General features: G+C 44.1%; 3 protein-coding genes across 4 annotated transcripts in view; all 3 read left to right on the forward strand.

Annotated features, from left to right (window-relative positions):
* The window catches only part of LOC128408627 (zinc finger protein 208-like), a 75,739-nt gene that overhangs the window by 39,668 nt on the left and 21,383 nt on the right, over positions 1 to 14,688 (forward strand). The window lies entirely within an intron of this gene.
* LOC128408629 (oocyte zinc finger protein XlCOF6-like) overlaps positions 1 to 14,688 on the forward strand; it is a 109,811-nt gene that overhangs the window by 5,669 nt on the left and 89,454 nt on the right. The gene's annotated exons all lie outside the window — the stretch shown is intronic.
* The window catches only part of LOC128408632 (zinc finger protein 709-like), a 60,909-nt gene that overhangs the window by 453 nt on the left and 45,768 nt on the right, over positions 1 to 14,688 (forward strand). The window contains exon 1 of one of the 2 annotated variants that reach the window (XM_053378603.1): positions 1,485 to 1,710. The exons of the other annotated variant lie outside the window; for it this stretch is intronic. The gene's annotated coding sequence lies outside the window, so the exon portion shown is untranslated. Of the gene's footprint in view, positions 1 to 1,484; positions 1,711 to 14,688 lie in introns of those variants that run through there. 2 annotated transcript variants of the gene reach the window in all.

The following is a 14,688-nucleotide window of genomic DNA, read 5'->3' on the forward strand; positions in this document are numbered from 1 at the left end:
GAAGTGGGAAAGGGGAGATGGTTGGGCATTTCTGGTAAGGCTCGCAATAAAATAATAATAATAATAATAATTAATAATACCGCGTCCATTGTCTAGGTTTCCCTAGCCACTCTGAGCCGCTTCCAAAAAAAACAAAAAACAAAAAAACACCCAAAGCAACCAAACATTGAAGTCTTGTAGAAATGGCCTTCGACTTTAAAGAAATGCCCTCTTTAAGAAATCACGTGGTGTAAATATGTATGTTGTCCTCGAGGTGCAAACACACATAGCATGAGCAAGCAAGCAGTGCTCCAAAGTGCTTCTCTTGTGAACTTCCATCTAAGTTGTTTACTAATGGCAAAGGCTCCTATTTCCCAAAAGGACAGGAGGGGGAGGTCTCTTCCCGCCTTTTAACCCACCCCACTCCCACCGCATGGAAGGCAAGTAAAACTTGTGTGTATCTGAAGTGAACCAGGTGCTGCAACGCCTTCCCCTCTCACTGGGCTGCTGCAAGAAAAGGCAGCGGAGGAGGAGGAAACAGATGGGTTTGAAGGCTCTTTCTGCCTCTCTTCCCTGAGCAGAGGGTATTTGCAGGACAGAGGAGGAGGCTCCTTTGCGGGTCGGGGGGCGCAAATGGTGCCCGCCGAGTCACCAGGTCCACAGGCTTCAACGCCTGTGGTTTATGAGGGTCCCCGCGTCGCCGCCGCGGCAGGACCCAACCCCTGCTGAGCCGATTCCCTCCGGAGCTCGGAGGGAATCCGCCATTAGGCGATGGCGCTAACCCGGAAGTCCCAGAGAAGCTTTTAATGTTTGATGTTTCATTGGTTTTTAAAAAAATATTCTGTTGGGAGCTGCCCTAGTGGCTGGGGAAACCCAGCCAGATGAGCGGGTATAAATAATGTGGTTGTAATATTAATATTATTATGCTTAATTGAATAGCAGTTCCCGGAAGCCACCGGAGGGAAGGGATGCACTTGGGCTCCAATCCTCCTTGCAGGCTTGGCCACCGTGAGGAGACAGTGCTGAGATTCCTGCATTGCAGGGCGTTGGACTTAGATGACTCTCAGGGTCCCCTTCCATCTCTACGATTCTATGATTCTAACAGGGTGCGGGACTAGATGGGCTTGATCAAACTACAGGGCTCTTCGTGGGATCTGTGTGTGCATGCAGACAGACGTTTTCCTGGTGTGTGTGTGTGTGTGTGTGTGTGTGAGAGAGAGAGAGAGAGAGAGAGAGAACCTTCAGGGAGGGGTCCCTGTGTCTTTTTTGCAACGAGGTTGAATCAGCTGCAATTCCCCCCCCACCTGACCCACCGCTTCGCTGCCTGCTCTCTCTCCACCCCCAACCCCAATTATGGGTATTGCGCCCCCAAGCTTGCTGCACCCCGAGGCGCTTTGCACTCACCCTATTCCTTGCAGGACAAGGGCAGTGCAGGACAGCAGAGGGGGCGGGTCAGCTGTTTTGCTTAAGCCGCGCCCCCCTTTCCCAATTCTGTATGGAGCAGCAGCACCCCCCCCCAGCAGCGTGCACTCTCTACCTTTAACCTTTAAGGCAGTGAGCATATATTCCCTGTACTCGAAGCCCAGGTTCCCTCCCTCCTCTCCCCATTGGCTGGGTACTGCAAGGTTTTCCCCTTACAAGCACCCCCCGGAAATATCCTGCCTCCCTGACGGGGGCTCCCATTTCCGCCCCCGCTGCCCAGGGTCGCTGCCACCATCGCCAGGATTTCGGGTGAGTGCAAAGCCAGCTGCGGGGAAGGAGGGAAGGGGCTTGGCAAGGGGTGGGGGTCCAGGATGAGAAGCCCCGGGACGGGGAGAAGAAGAGAAGGGAGGAAAGGGAGCTGTTTCTCTTAATGGGGCCTTGAGGGGGGGGAGGGGTTTCCACTGTGGAAAGAGAGAAGCTTCCGCCTGCCCGGATCTGGTGCAAAGGGAGTTGCAGGGAAGGAGGCGGGAAAGGGAAGACGGTTGGGTATTGCAGCCCAGCCTCGCCATAGTAGTAATAATAGTAATAATAATCTGATATTTATACCCCGCCCATTTTCTGGGTTTCCCCAGCCACTCTGGGCGGCTTCCAACAAAATAAGAAACACCAAAAACATCCAAACATCCAAGTCTTCCGTTTTGTAGAGGAGATGGGGACATGGATTGCTGGATGGCAGAGGGAGAAAGAGGAAAAGATGGGGAGGAAAACAAAGGCGGGGGGGGGGGCCTGGCAGGAAGAAGGAAGGGGTGAGGCCTTCTCCAAAGAGCTCTTTGTTCCTTGAACTCCTTGCATAAAGTAGTGGGGGCGGGGCCGGATTGAGGTTTGATGAGGCCCTAAACTACTGGAGGTAATGGGGCCCTTTATAAGTCCAGCTGTCCTTTGTCAACAACAAATTGTTGCTGTTTTTTGTGTAGAATATAGGCTGTGTGGTAATTTATGGACCTAATAGGTATCTAAAACCATTTGCACATAACAGAGTATGTATTTTCTCAAGGTAATTGTTGAACTGAAATACAATTACGAAGTATATTAATAGTGAAATAATTATTAAGCTGTAACTTAAAATGATTTTGTTATTCATAACAAGCAATATTGCAAACACATTGGCATTTGGCAATAACAAAAGTTCCTTTAATAATAATAATAATAATAATAATATCTTTATTGTCATTGCCCCCTCTCAGGGACAACGAAATTACTCGACTGCTCCATAAAAACACTAATTAAAACAATACAGTATAGTACAGCAAGGAAGATTAGATGACTTTCAAAGTCCAGGCTTCCCATTCAGGGCTGAGATCGCTCTGGAGAAGAAGCTGTTCTTAAGACGGCTCGTTCTTGTCTTCATCGTCCTGTATCTCCGTCCCGACGGCAGGAGCTCGAAGAGACAGTGACCAGGATGCGATGGATCTTTTACTATGTCCAGTGCCTTCCTATGGCACCTTGTGGCATAAATCTGCTCTAAGGTGGAGAGTGGGCATCCAACAATGCTCTCTGCTGCCTTAACAACTCTGCACAACCCCATCCTGTCCTGGGTAGTACAGCTTCCGTACCACACACATAAGCCATAAGTGAGCACGCTCTCAATGGCACAGTGATAGAAGGCAAGCAGCAGTTTCTGCAGAAGATGGTTTTTCCTTAGAATTCTCAAAAAGTACAGTCTCTGCTGCGCCTTCTTCACAAGCCCCCTTGTGTTGACACTCCAGGACAGATCCTCTTGTAATTCAATGCCCAAAAATCTGAACGTTGTTACCCTCTCCACACAGACCCCATCAATCAAAAGTGGCTGGATATTGTTCTTCTGTCTCCTGAAGTCCACCACAAGCTCCTTTGTCTTCCTTGTATTTATGAGCAAGTTGTTAGCTCTGCACCACTCTGTCAGCCGCTCCACCTCATCTCTATAGTGCGTTTCACCCTCCCTTTCAGGGATGAGCCCAATCACGGTTGTGTCATCTGCAAATTTGACAACCCTATTACTAGGGTGAGCAGCGACACAATCGTACGTGTAGAGAATATAAAGGAGCGGACTGAGTACGCATCCCTGTGGTGTTCCTATGTTAGTCTTAAGCATTTTAGAGGTATAAGGGCCCAACCGAACCCTCTGGGAGCGGTCTGACAAAAAGTCCAATATCCACCCACAAAGTGATAACGGAAGCCCCAGATCTTCCAGTTTAGACATCAGACGCTGTGGTAGAATGGTATTAAATGCCGAGCTGAAATCTAAAAAAAGCAGTCTGGCATAACCCCCCCGCTGCTCCAAATGTGCAAGGACGGCATGGAGGGCAATCGCCACAGCGTCCTCTGTCGATCTTTTCGTTTTATAAGCAAATTGGAATGTGTCCAGTCCCTCTGGTAGGCAGGCAATGACATGATTTCGTACCAGCTTTTCAAAGCACTTCATGATTATAGGTGTGAGTGCTACTGGACGAAAGTCATTCAGTTCTTCCGGGTTAGGTTTTTTTGCTATTGGAACGATAATAGAGGACTTTAGGCAGGATGGAACAATAGCCTGGGCTAGGGATCGATTTAAAATCCCAGTGAAAACTCCTGCTAGTTGATCTGCACAGTCTCTCAATACCCTTCCAGCTACCCCATCTGGCCCTGTGGCCTTCCTTGGGTTGATTCCCTTCAACACCTTCCTCATCTCTTCTTTTTCCACAGAGACTACTACATTCCTTTGTACTGATGATGGTGATGGTAGTGATGATGGCAAAGCCTTCCCAGGGAGTGGTGGTGGTGGTGGTGGTAAAGCCTCAGCAGGTGTTGCTGCAGATGTTACTTCAAAACGGGCAAAAAAGGCATTCAAATCCTCTGCGAGGGATGCCCCTCCCTCGTCTGCCAGGGAATCCTTGGATTTATACCCTGTTAATTCTTGTACACCTTGCCACACCTGCCTGGTGTTGTTACTTTGTAGATGATTCTCCAGCCGCTGTCTATACGCCTCCTTTGCTACACGGATACCTCTCTTTAGATCCGCTCTAGCTAAGCTGTACAGCGACTTATTTCCACTTCTGAAAGCAGTATTTCTTGCCTTTAGCAACCCCTGGACCTCCCTTGTCATCCAGGGCTTCCTGTTTGGGTAGATCTTTATCCGGCGCCTCTGTGTTACATTGTCAGTGCAGAACCTGATATAGTCCAACACTTGCTCAGTATGAGTCTCTATATCCTGTTGGGCGAATACCTCCCAATCGGTGTCATGAAAACAGTCTTGTAGTTGTTGGGATGCTTCAGCTGGCCATATTGTAATATCCCTCTTTATAGCTGGAGTCCGTTTCCTCAATGGAATATATTCAGGAGTCAGGAGCAGGGACACATGATCAGATTGGCCTAGATGTGCCAATGGTTTTACAAAGACTCCTAATCTAGTCCTAGAACCTTGCTATAATAATAGGTGCAAATATATAATGCAAACTACTAATAATCATAAATAGCATTATTAATATGAAATTAAGTGTTATAACCTGTACAATGCAATTGTAGTTAATACAATGCATTTTTTTATATCAGTATTAATATTACCATAATAGTCCACATTCTTCATTGGGACAGCAGACCTTTGTACCCTGTTACACTTAGTGAGTGTAAAAGACATTATTTCTAGTAATATGTTGCAATTTTAAATAATACCAATACTATACACACCTGTGCATAAAAATTATTTTACAGGACTAATTGTATTAATGCATCCACCCAATACCCATTCAGCTGTATAATTTTATCATGATTCATTGTGTACTGTGTATAAAAACAGTACACAAACATGATCTAAATTACAATACTTTCCTTCTTGCCTTTGCCAAAGCAAAGTCACAGAGGATATCATCAAATGATAAACTGCTTAGCTTGTCACTTTCTATGTACATGAGGCTGAAGTAACATAATTTATCTTGAGACATTGTTGTTCCAAATTCATTTTTTATCCTCTTCAGCTGAGAAACGGATCTTTACAAATGGCAATTTGCAATCATCATTCAGAGGAACATTCTCAGAATTGCTTCTACATTAGGGAATGCTGATTGGACGTTGTTGTTGTTTAGTCACTTAGTCATGTCTGACTCTTTGTGACCCCATGGACCAGAACACGCCAGGCACTCCTGTTTTCCACTGCCTCCTGCAGTTTGGTCAAACTCATGTTAGTAGCTTTGAGAGCACTGTCCAACCATCTCATCCTCTGCATATAAGTTAAATAAGCAAGGAGACAATATACAGCCTTGTCATACTCCTTTCCCTATTTTGAGCCAATCAGTTGTTCCATATCCAGTTCTAACTGTTGCTTCTTGTCCCACATAGAGATTTCTCAGGAGACAGATGAGGTGGTCAGGCACTCCCATTTCCCAAACTTGCCATAGTTTGCTGTGGGCCACACAGTCAAAGGCTTTTGCGTAGTCAATGAAGCAGAAGTAGATGTCTTTCTGGAACTCTCTAGCTTTCTCCATAATCCAGCACATGTTTGCAATTTGGTCTCTGGTTCCTCTGCCCCTCCAAAATCCAGCTTGTACTTCTGGGAGTTCTCGGTCTGCGTACTGCTTAAGCCTGCCTTGTAGAATTTTAAGCATAACCTTGCTAGCGTGTGAGATGAGCGCAATTGTGCGGTAGTTGGAGCATTCTTTGGCGCTGCCCTTCTTTGGGATTGCGTTCTAGACTGATCTTCTCCAATCCTCTGGCCACTGCTGAGTTTTCCAAACTTGCTGGCATATTGAGTGTAGCACCTTAACAGTATCATCTTGTAAGATTCCACTGGAATGTCATCACTTCCACTAGCCTTGTTATTAGCAGTGCTTTCTAAGGCCCATTTGACTTCACTCTCCAGGATGTTTGGCTCAAGGTCATCAGTCACACTACCTGGGGTGTATGGGACATCCATATCTTCCTGGCATAATTCCTCTGTGTATTCTTGCCACCTCTTCTTGATGTCTTGTGCTTCTGCTAGGTCCTTACCACTTTTGTCCTTTAGTATGGTAATCTTTGCATAAAATGTTCCTTTCATATCTCCAATTTTCTTGAACAGATCTCTGGTTTCCCCCATTCTATTGTTTCCCTCTATTTCTTTGCACTGCTCGTTTAAGAAGTCCCTCTTGTCTCTCCTTGCTATTCGTTGGAAGTCTGCATTCAGTTTTCTGTATCTTTAACTATCTCCCTTGCATTTTGCTTGCCTTCTGTCTCCCGTGGTTTGCAAGGCTTCATTGGACAACCACTTTGCTTTCTTGCATTTCCTTTTCATTGGGATGGTTTTCATTGCTGCCTCCTGTATGATGTTCCGAGCCTCCATCCATAGTTCTTCAGGCACTCTGTCCACCAAATCTAAATCCTTAAACCTGTTCCTCTCTTCCACTGTGTATTCACAAGGGATTTGATTTACCGTAGATTGTATCTTACTGGACCAGTGGTTTTCCCTACTTTCTTCTGTTTAAGCTTGAATTTTGCTCTAAGAAGCTGATGATCTCAGCCACAGTCAGCTCGAGGTCTTGTTTTTGCTGACTGTATAGAGCTTCTCCATCTTTGGCTGCAGAGAATATAATCAATCTGATTTCGATGCTGCCCATCTGGTGATGTCCATGTGTAGAATCGTCTCTTGTGTTCTCTTGACAGAACTCTATTAGCCTTTGCCCTGCTTTGTTTTGAACTCCAAGGCCAAACTTACCAGTTGTTCCTTTTATCTCCTTGACTCCCTACTTTAGCATTCCAATCCCCTAGGATGAGAAGAACACCCTTCTTTGGTGTCAGTTCTAGAAGGTGTTGCAAGTCTTCATAGAATTGGTCAAGTTCAGTTTCTTCAGCATTGGTAAGGTAAAGGGACCCCTGACCATTAGGCCCAGTCATGGCCGACTCTGGGGTTGGGATGCTCATCTTGCTATACTGGCCAAGGGAGCTGGCATTTATCTGCAGACAGTCATGTGGCCAGCATGACTAAGCCGCTTCTGGCGAACCAGAGCAGCACACAGAAACACTGTTTACCTTCCCGCCGAAGCGGTACCTATTTATCTACTTGCACTTTGACGTGCATTCGAACTGCTAGGTTGGCAAGAGCAGGGACTGAGCAACGGGAGCTCACCCCATCGCGTGGATTCGAACCGCCGACCTTCTGATCGGCAAGTCCTAGGCTCTGTGATTTAACCCACAGCGCCACCCGCGTCCCTCAGCATTGGTAGTTGGTGCATAAACCTGGATTACAGTGATGTTGAAAGGTCTGCCTTGGATTTGTATCGAGATCATTCTATCATTTTTGAGATTGCATCCCAGTACAGCTTTTGCCACTCTTGTTGACTAAGAGGGCTACTCCATTTCTTCTATGGCAATCTTGTCCACAGTAGTAGGATATGATGATCATCCAAACTGAACTCGCCCATTCCCGTCTATTTTAGTTCACTCATGCCCAGGATGGTAATATTTATTCTTGCCATCTAATTTTTTACCTCATCCAGCTTACCATGGTTCATGGATCTTATATTCCAGGTTCCTATGAAATATTTTTCTTTGCAGCACTGGACTTTCCTTTCACTTCCAGGCACACCTGCAAGTGAGCGACCTTTCGGCTTTGGCCCAGCTGCTTCAGCTCTGAATCTACTTGTACTTGCCCTCCGCTCTTCATCACTAGCATGTTGGATGCCTTTCGATCTGAGGGGCTCGTCTTCCAGCGTCCTAAGTTTTATACGACCATGGAGTTTTCTCGGCAGGGATACTGGCGTGGCTTGCTGGTTCCTGCTCTAGGTGGATCACGTTTAGTCAAAACTCTCCACTTTGACCTGTCTGTCTTGGGTGGTCATGCACGGCATAGCTCATAGCGTCTCAGAGTTATTCAAGCCCCTTTGCCATGACAAGGCAGTGATCCATGAAGGACATGGTCATTAAATATTACTTGGTACAGATCCTGATGTGTCAGATGATCATGTTCATGGCTTTGGCTCCCCCCCCCCATTTAAATTATTTTATTGGTTTTCACATATTACTTTACAATACAGATATACCAAAGCCAACACCATTTCCTCCCTACCCCCCATACATTTACATCTCTATTTCCTCAGTCCATCATATTATTCTTTTCTCCTTCCTCCCACTTCCCTCCGCCCCCACTCGATTTCCTCAACATTATGCACTTTACAGTAATCTTTGCATTCTATAGCGTTATCAAATCATCTACATATTCTTATTTTCTTTCCTTACTAATTAGTCTTCCATCCAGTACTTCACATTTTAATCTAGGCATATTAGCATATCTTTTTTTGAGCAATATTTTGCCATATATTCATCAAAACATTTCCACTCCTTTTAAAATTTTTGATTCGACTGATTTCTTATTATAGCAGTTAATTTTGCCAGAATTAAATATTCATTTAGTTGACAAATCCATTCCTCCTTTGTGGGTATAGTTTTTGACTTCCACCTAGCAGCAATCACTATTCTAGAAGCTGGACTTGCATACGGAAAAATCCCCCCCCCCCCGTGGTATCTCATCATCTGTCAATCCAAGGAGATATGTCTCTGGTTTGTTTCTTATTGATATTTTCAACATCTTCTTTGGTTCTTCGTGTACTACTATCCAAAATTTCTTAATTTCCTCACGCCTCCACCACATATGTGGTCCAGGCAGTGGTATTTATATAATTTCAAACAAAGCATTTCGGTTTCAACCAATCTTATACACCAGAGATGTCCAAGTGCTGGACCGCAATTGACAGGTAGACCTCTGTGTTGTTTTGGGTCAATTATGAGACCTTTGAAGGCCCCGCCCCCTTTCCGCAAGAACTTCTGCACATGCTCCTATTTCTGTTTTTGCTCAGCAGTTCGTTGTTCTAATGTTAATTGTTGCCAAAAGAATCTAAATTTTTCTTGTGTCCCCCACCTCCTTAAAAAAGTCCCTTTGGAGTTTCACGTTCCTGATATTCATCATTGCCTCATTTTATTATAATACACATGCGCAACAAGCACTGGCAATTTCTGCTGAATATGTTCTGATCCCTACCGCGTTCTGTGACATTGTGTTGGTGTGCATGTTGGGAAGCTGTGTTACATGCAGCCATTTGCATCATGTGGCGACTCATGTTCCAGCTTTCAGCTGTATCTTGGTGATTCTCCTATTAGCTGTATTTCTGCCCCAACTGGGGGGCGGCAACTTGCAAAATAATCAGTTTCATAAAGCACAGGCTACCATAACTTCTGTATTAGAAGCACACTCAAGGATTTACAGGGGTAAACATTATCACATTTATTGTGGCTCTTTGGGCAACTGCCACAAGGCCACTACTGCCCATGCCATGCCAGCCTTAGGAAGGGAGAAGGGACAGGCAGACGGAAGGAAGGAATTGCCAAAGGTGTTTGAAAATGGGTGGAGGCTCTTGGGAAGTGGGTGCCCATTAGGGGCTTCTAAAGGGGCAGAAGAATGTCTTGGGCAAAATCCCTACAGGAGCTCTGAGACTCCCTTGACTTCTTCCTTCCTCCCAGGAAGCTACAACTTGCCCTGGCTTCTTTGCTCCTCAAGAAGTTGAACCTGCAAGCCTGGTCAGGATGGACGGAGGAAGATGGACAGCTGACATGCTCAAGCTGTCTCCTGCATCCCTCCCTACGACCTCTGAGCATCCCCTCCCGGGACCCTCAGAGAAATCTGCTGAGTTCCAGGGGAGAGGAGATGGGGACATGGATGGCTGGATGGTGGAGGGAGAAAGAGGAAAAGATGGAGAGGAGACGAAAGCCAGGGAGGGCCAGGCGGTAGAAAGAAGGAAGGGGTGAGGCCTTCTCCAAAGCAGCTCTTTGTTTTTGGAATCCCTTTCCTAAAGTAGTGGGGACAGCTTTTCTTCCTCTATGCTTTTAAATCTCTGGTGTTATTTCCACTGCAGGATTAAGTGATGATCATGATGTTGTGCAGCAATCCAGAAAAATGGGTGAAGGGGGCTATGGAAATGCTTCCCATCATTATTTATGCTTCATATATTTAAAGAGTTTATATTACTTTTATTTTTTTTATTTTTTTTAAAGATATTTCTTAAAGTTTTCAAATTCAATACAATAAAAAAAGAATCAAAAAGAAAAAAGAAAAAAAGTTTAAAAACACATAAAGTTCACAATACTTATTTTTCAATAACATATTTCCCTGACCTCCTCATACCTCCCCTTCTTGTATTCCAATGCAAATTGTTAGTTCAGCAAATCCTTATCCGTAATTTTTAACCTATTTCTATACCCCTTTTTTTCTTTTTTCTTTTTTTTCCCATATCGCTCAAAGCATTACAGCTAAAAACCCCTTAATTTCTATCCGACATCATTCAACATTCATTAATTTTACAATATTTCTGTAAATAGTCCTTGAATTTCTTCCATTCTTCTTCCGCCGACTCTTCTCCCTGGTCACGGATTCTGCCAGTCATTTCTGCCAATCCCATGCAGTCGATCATTCTTCATCTGCCATTCTTCCAGAGTGGGTAAATCTTGCGTCTTCCAGTACTTTGCGATAAGTATTCTTGCTGCTGTTGTAGCATACATAAAGAAAGTTCTATCCTTCTTTAGCACCAATTGGCCGACCATGCCCAGGAGAAAGGCCTCTGGTTTCTTCAGGAAGGTATATTTAAATACCTTTTTCAATTCATTATATATCATTTCCCAGAAAGCCTTAATCTTAGGGCACGTCCACCAAAGGTGAAAGAATGTACCTTCATTTTCTTTGCATTTCCAACATTTATTATCGGGCAAATGGTAAATTTTTGCAAGCTTGACTGGTGTCATGTACCACCTGTATATCATTTTCATAATATTTTCTCTTAAGGCATTACATGCCGTAAATTTCATACCGGTGGTCCACAACTGTTCCCAGTCAGCGAACATAATGTTATGTCCAACATCTTGTGCCCATTTAATCATAGCAGATTTGACCGTCTCATCCTGAGTGTTCCATTTCAACAGCAAGTTATACATTTTTGACAAAATCTTAGTTTTGGATTCTAACAGTTCTGTTTCCAATTTAGATTTTTCCACCTGGACGCCGACTTTCTTATCTAAATTATAAGCCTCCATTATCTGATAATAATGAAGCCAATCTCGCACTTTATCTTTTAATTTCTCAAAACTCTGCAGTTTCAGTCTATCTCCTTCTTGTTCCAAAATTTCCCAGTATTTCGGCCATTTGGCCTCCATATTGAGCTTTTTCTGAGCTTTTGCTTCCATTGGTGACAACCACCTTGGGGTTTTATTCTCCAATAAGTCCTTATATCTAATCCAAACATTAAACAATGCTTTCCTGACAATATGGTTTTTAAATGCTTTATGTACTTTAACCTTGTCATACCACAGATATGCATGCCACCCAAAAAACGTTGTTAAAACCTTCTAAATCCAAAATGTCTGTGTTCTCAAGAAGCAGCCAGTCTTTCAGCCAGCAGAACGCTGCTGATTCATAATAAAGTTTAAAGTCTGGCAGGGCAAATCCACCCCTTTCCTTTGCATCAGTTAATATCTTAAATCTTATTCTGGGCTTCTTGCCTTGACAGACAAATCTAGAAATATCTTTCTGCCACTACTTTTATTTTTTTAAAGACTGGGTCAGAGTGATACATTCCACTCGCATCAAAATACAGTAGATGCATGCACCTACCTAGTTTGGTGTGCTGTCGGGAGAAAGGACCCGTTATCATGATACACAATTCCTGTGGCTGAAGGCTCTACACATAGGATTGGGCCAGTACTATAAGCAAATTGTGTAAACTTGCCAATTTTACAGACTGGGGTTGTGTGTGAGAGTGGGCATATGAAGACCGAGGGTGGCCAGTATTATAAGCAAATTGTGTAAACTTACAGACAGCGCCCCTGTAATTCTGTCCCTCCATAAGCTTACATGGAGATACAGTGGTACAACCTTGGTACAAATTTCAAAATAAGTGCACAAAAACAACAAAAAGACTCAAAGGTTTATAGTGGCCCCACTTTCCTAGTCAAGAGTCCAATTTGTAAGACTGCAGCGCATAATATCTTAGACCATAATACATTTATGAGCCTTTAAGGACTGCAAAAGATGAAGCATAGTTAATCTATGGACTACTGGAAACAGTGTCGGCCAGCAAGTTGGATATCTTGAAAAAAAGGATTAGGCTGGTGTCTGTGCTCTGCCCTTGTGGTCCTAGGCAATAATGCTTCTTAATACTAGTTTCTGGAAAGCACAGGAGGGCAGAGGGCTCTTGGGCTGAAATCTTGCTTGCTGGTTTCCCCCAGGCATCTGCTTGGCCACTGTGAGAACAGGGTGCTGGACTGGGTGGGCCTTTACCCAATCCAGCAGGCTCTTCTTAGATTCTAACAAACATGTATAATAATATAATATATAACATATGATATATATATATTTACACTTACATGTGGCATAATGACACTTCAGTTTCACTTCTTACTCAAAGGAGTGATCATGGGTTGCTCTTGCCATTATCTCATCTGCATTCCTAAAAATTTGAAACATGAAGAGGACAGTGGAGAATGGAGAGGGTGTTCAAATAAGAGAAGGTCACATGGGGACTGACGTGTGTTCCTTTCTTGTTTTTCTTGAAAGTCTAACAGGATTCTCTCTCCCCCCCACACACTCCCAAACAGGTGAGGAAGGTGGTCAGGACTCTACGGAGCCATCTCTGAATTCATTGGGAAGAAGAAAGAAACAATTTAAATGCAGGGAATGTGGAATGTGCTTTAGTCACTGGAAAAATGAGGGTACACCAACGAACTAACACGGGGGAGAAACCGTTTGAATGCATGGAGTGCGGAAAGAGCTTCAGTCAAAGTGGAAACCTTAGAATACATCAACGAACTCACACAGGGGAGAAACCATTTGAATGCATAGAGTGCGGAAAGAACTTCCGTGAAAGTGCAACACTTAGAATACATCAACGTACTCACACTGGGGAGAAACCATTTAAATGCATTGAATGTGGAAAGAGCTTCAGTCGTAGTGGAGTCCTTAGAATACATCAACGAATTCACACGGGGGAGAAACCATATAAATGCATTGAATGTGGAAAGAGCTTCAGTGATAGTGGAAACCTAAGAATACATCAACGAACTCACACAGGGGAGAAACCATTTAAATGTATTGAATGTGGAAAGAGCTTCAGTAAAAGTGGTACATTTAGAAGACATCAACGAACTCACACTGGGGAGAAACCATTTACATGTATTGAATGTGGAAAGAGCTTGAGTTCTAGTGGAGCCCTTAAAATACATCAACGTACTCACATGGAGGATAAACCGTTTAAATGTATTGAATGTGGGAAGAGCTTCAGTCAAAGTGGAGACCTTAGAATACATCAACGAACTCACACGGGGGAGAAACCTTTTAAATGTATTGAATATGGAAAGAGCTTCAGTCATAGTGGTGCCCTTAGAATACATCAACGTACTCACATGGAGGAGAAACCGTTTAAATGTATTGAATGTGGAAAGAGCTTCAGTCAAAGTGGAGACCTTAGAATACACCAACGAATTCACACGGGGGAGAAGCCCTTTAAATGTATTGAATGTGGAAAGAGCTTCAGTCAAAATGGACAGCTTAGAATACATCAACGTACTCACACGGGGGAGAAACCCTTTAAATGCATTGAATGCGGAAAGAGCTTCCGTCATAGTGGTACCCTTAGAATACATCAACGTACTCACACGGGGGAGAAACCGTTTAAATGTATTGAATGTGGAAAGAGCTTCAGTCAAAGTGGAGACCTTAGAATACATCAACGTACTCACACGGGGGAGAAACCGTTTAAATGCATTGAATGTGGAAAGAGCTTCAGTCAAAGTGGAAACTTTAGAATACATCAACAATCTCACATAGGGGGGAAATTGTTTAAATGTAGGGAGTGTGGAAAGAACTTCAGTCAAAGTAGACCCCTTAGGAAACATCAGCTAACTCACACAGGGGGAAAACCACAGATGTAGGGAATGTGGAAAGAGCCCGTAAATGGCTGTGCTCTTTAATCTCTGGTCGGGGACATAGGGTGGCGCTAGGGAGGGAGATGTCGTCACGCCATTCCTTGGTGTGTGGAGTGCCGCAGGGCGCAATCCTTGCCCCAATGCTTCTTAACATCTTTATGCACCCCCTTGCCCAGATTATCCGGAGCTTTGGGCTGGGCTGTTACCAATATGCTGATGACACTCAGCTCTATCTGCTGATGGATGGCCACACCGACTTGGCCCCGGACACACTGACCAGATGCTTGGAAGCTGTGGCTGGATGGTTTCATGGGAGCCAATTGACACTAAATCCTTTGA

The sequence above is a fragment of the Podarcis raffonei genome, chromosome 2 (assembly GCF_027172205.1).
Source record: "Podarcis raffonei isolate rPodRaf1 chromosome 2, rPodRaf1.pri, whole genome shotgun sequence".
NCBI lineage: Eukaryota > Metazoa > Chordata > Lepidosauria > Squamata > Lacertidae > Podarcis > Podarcis raffonei.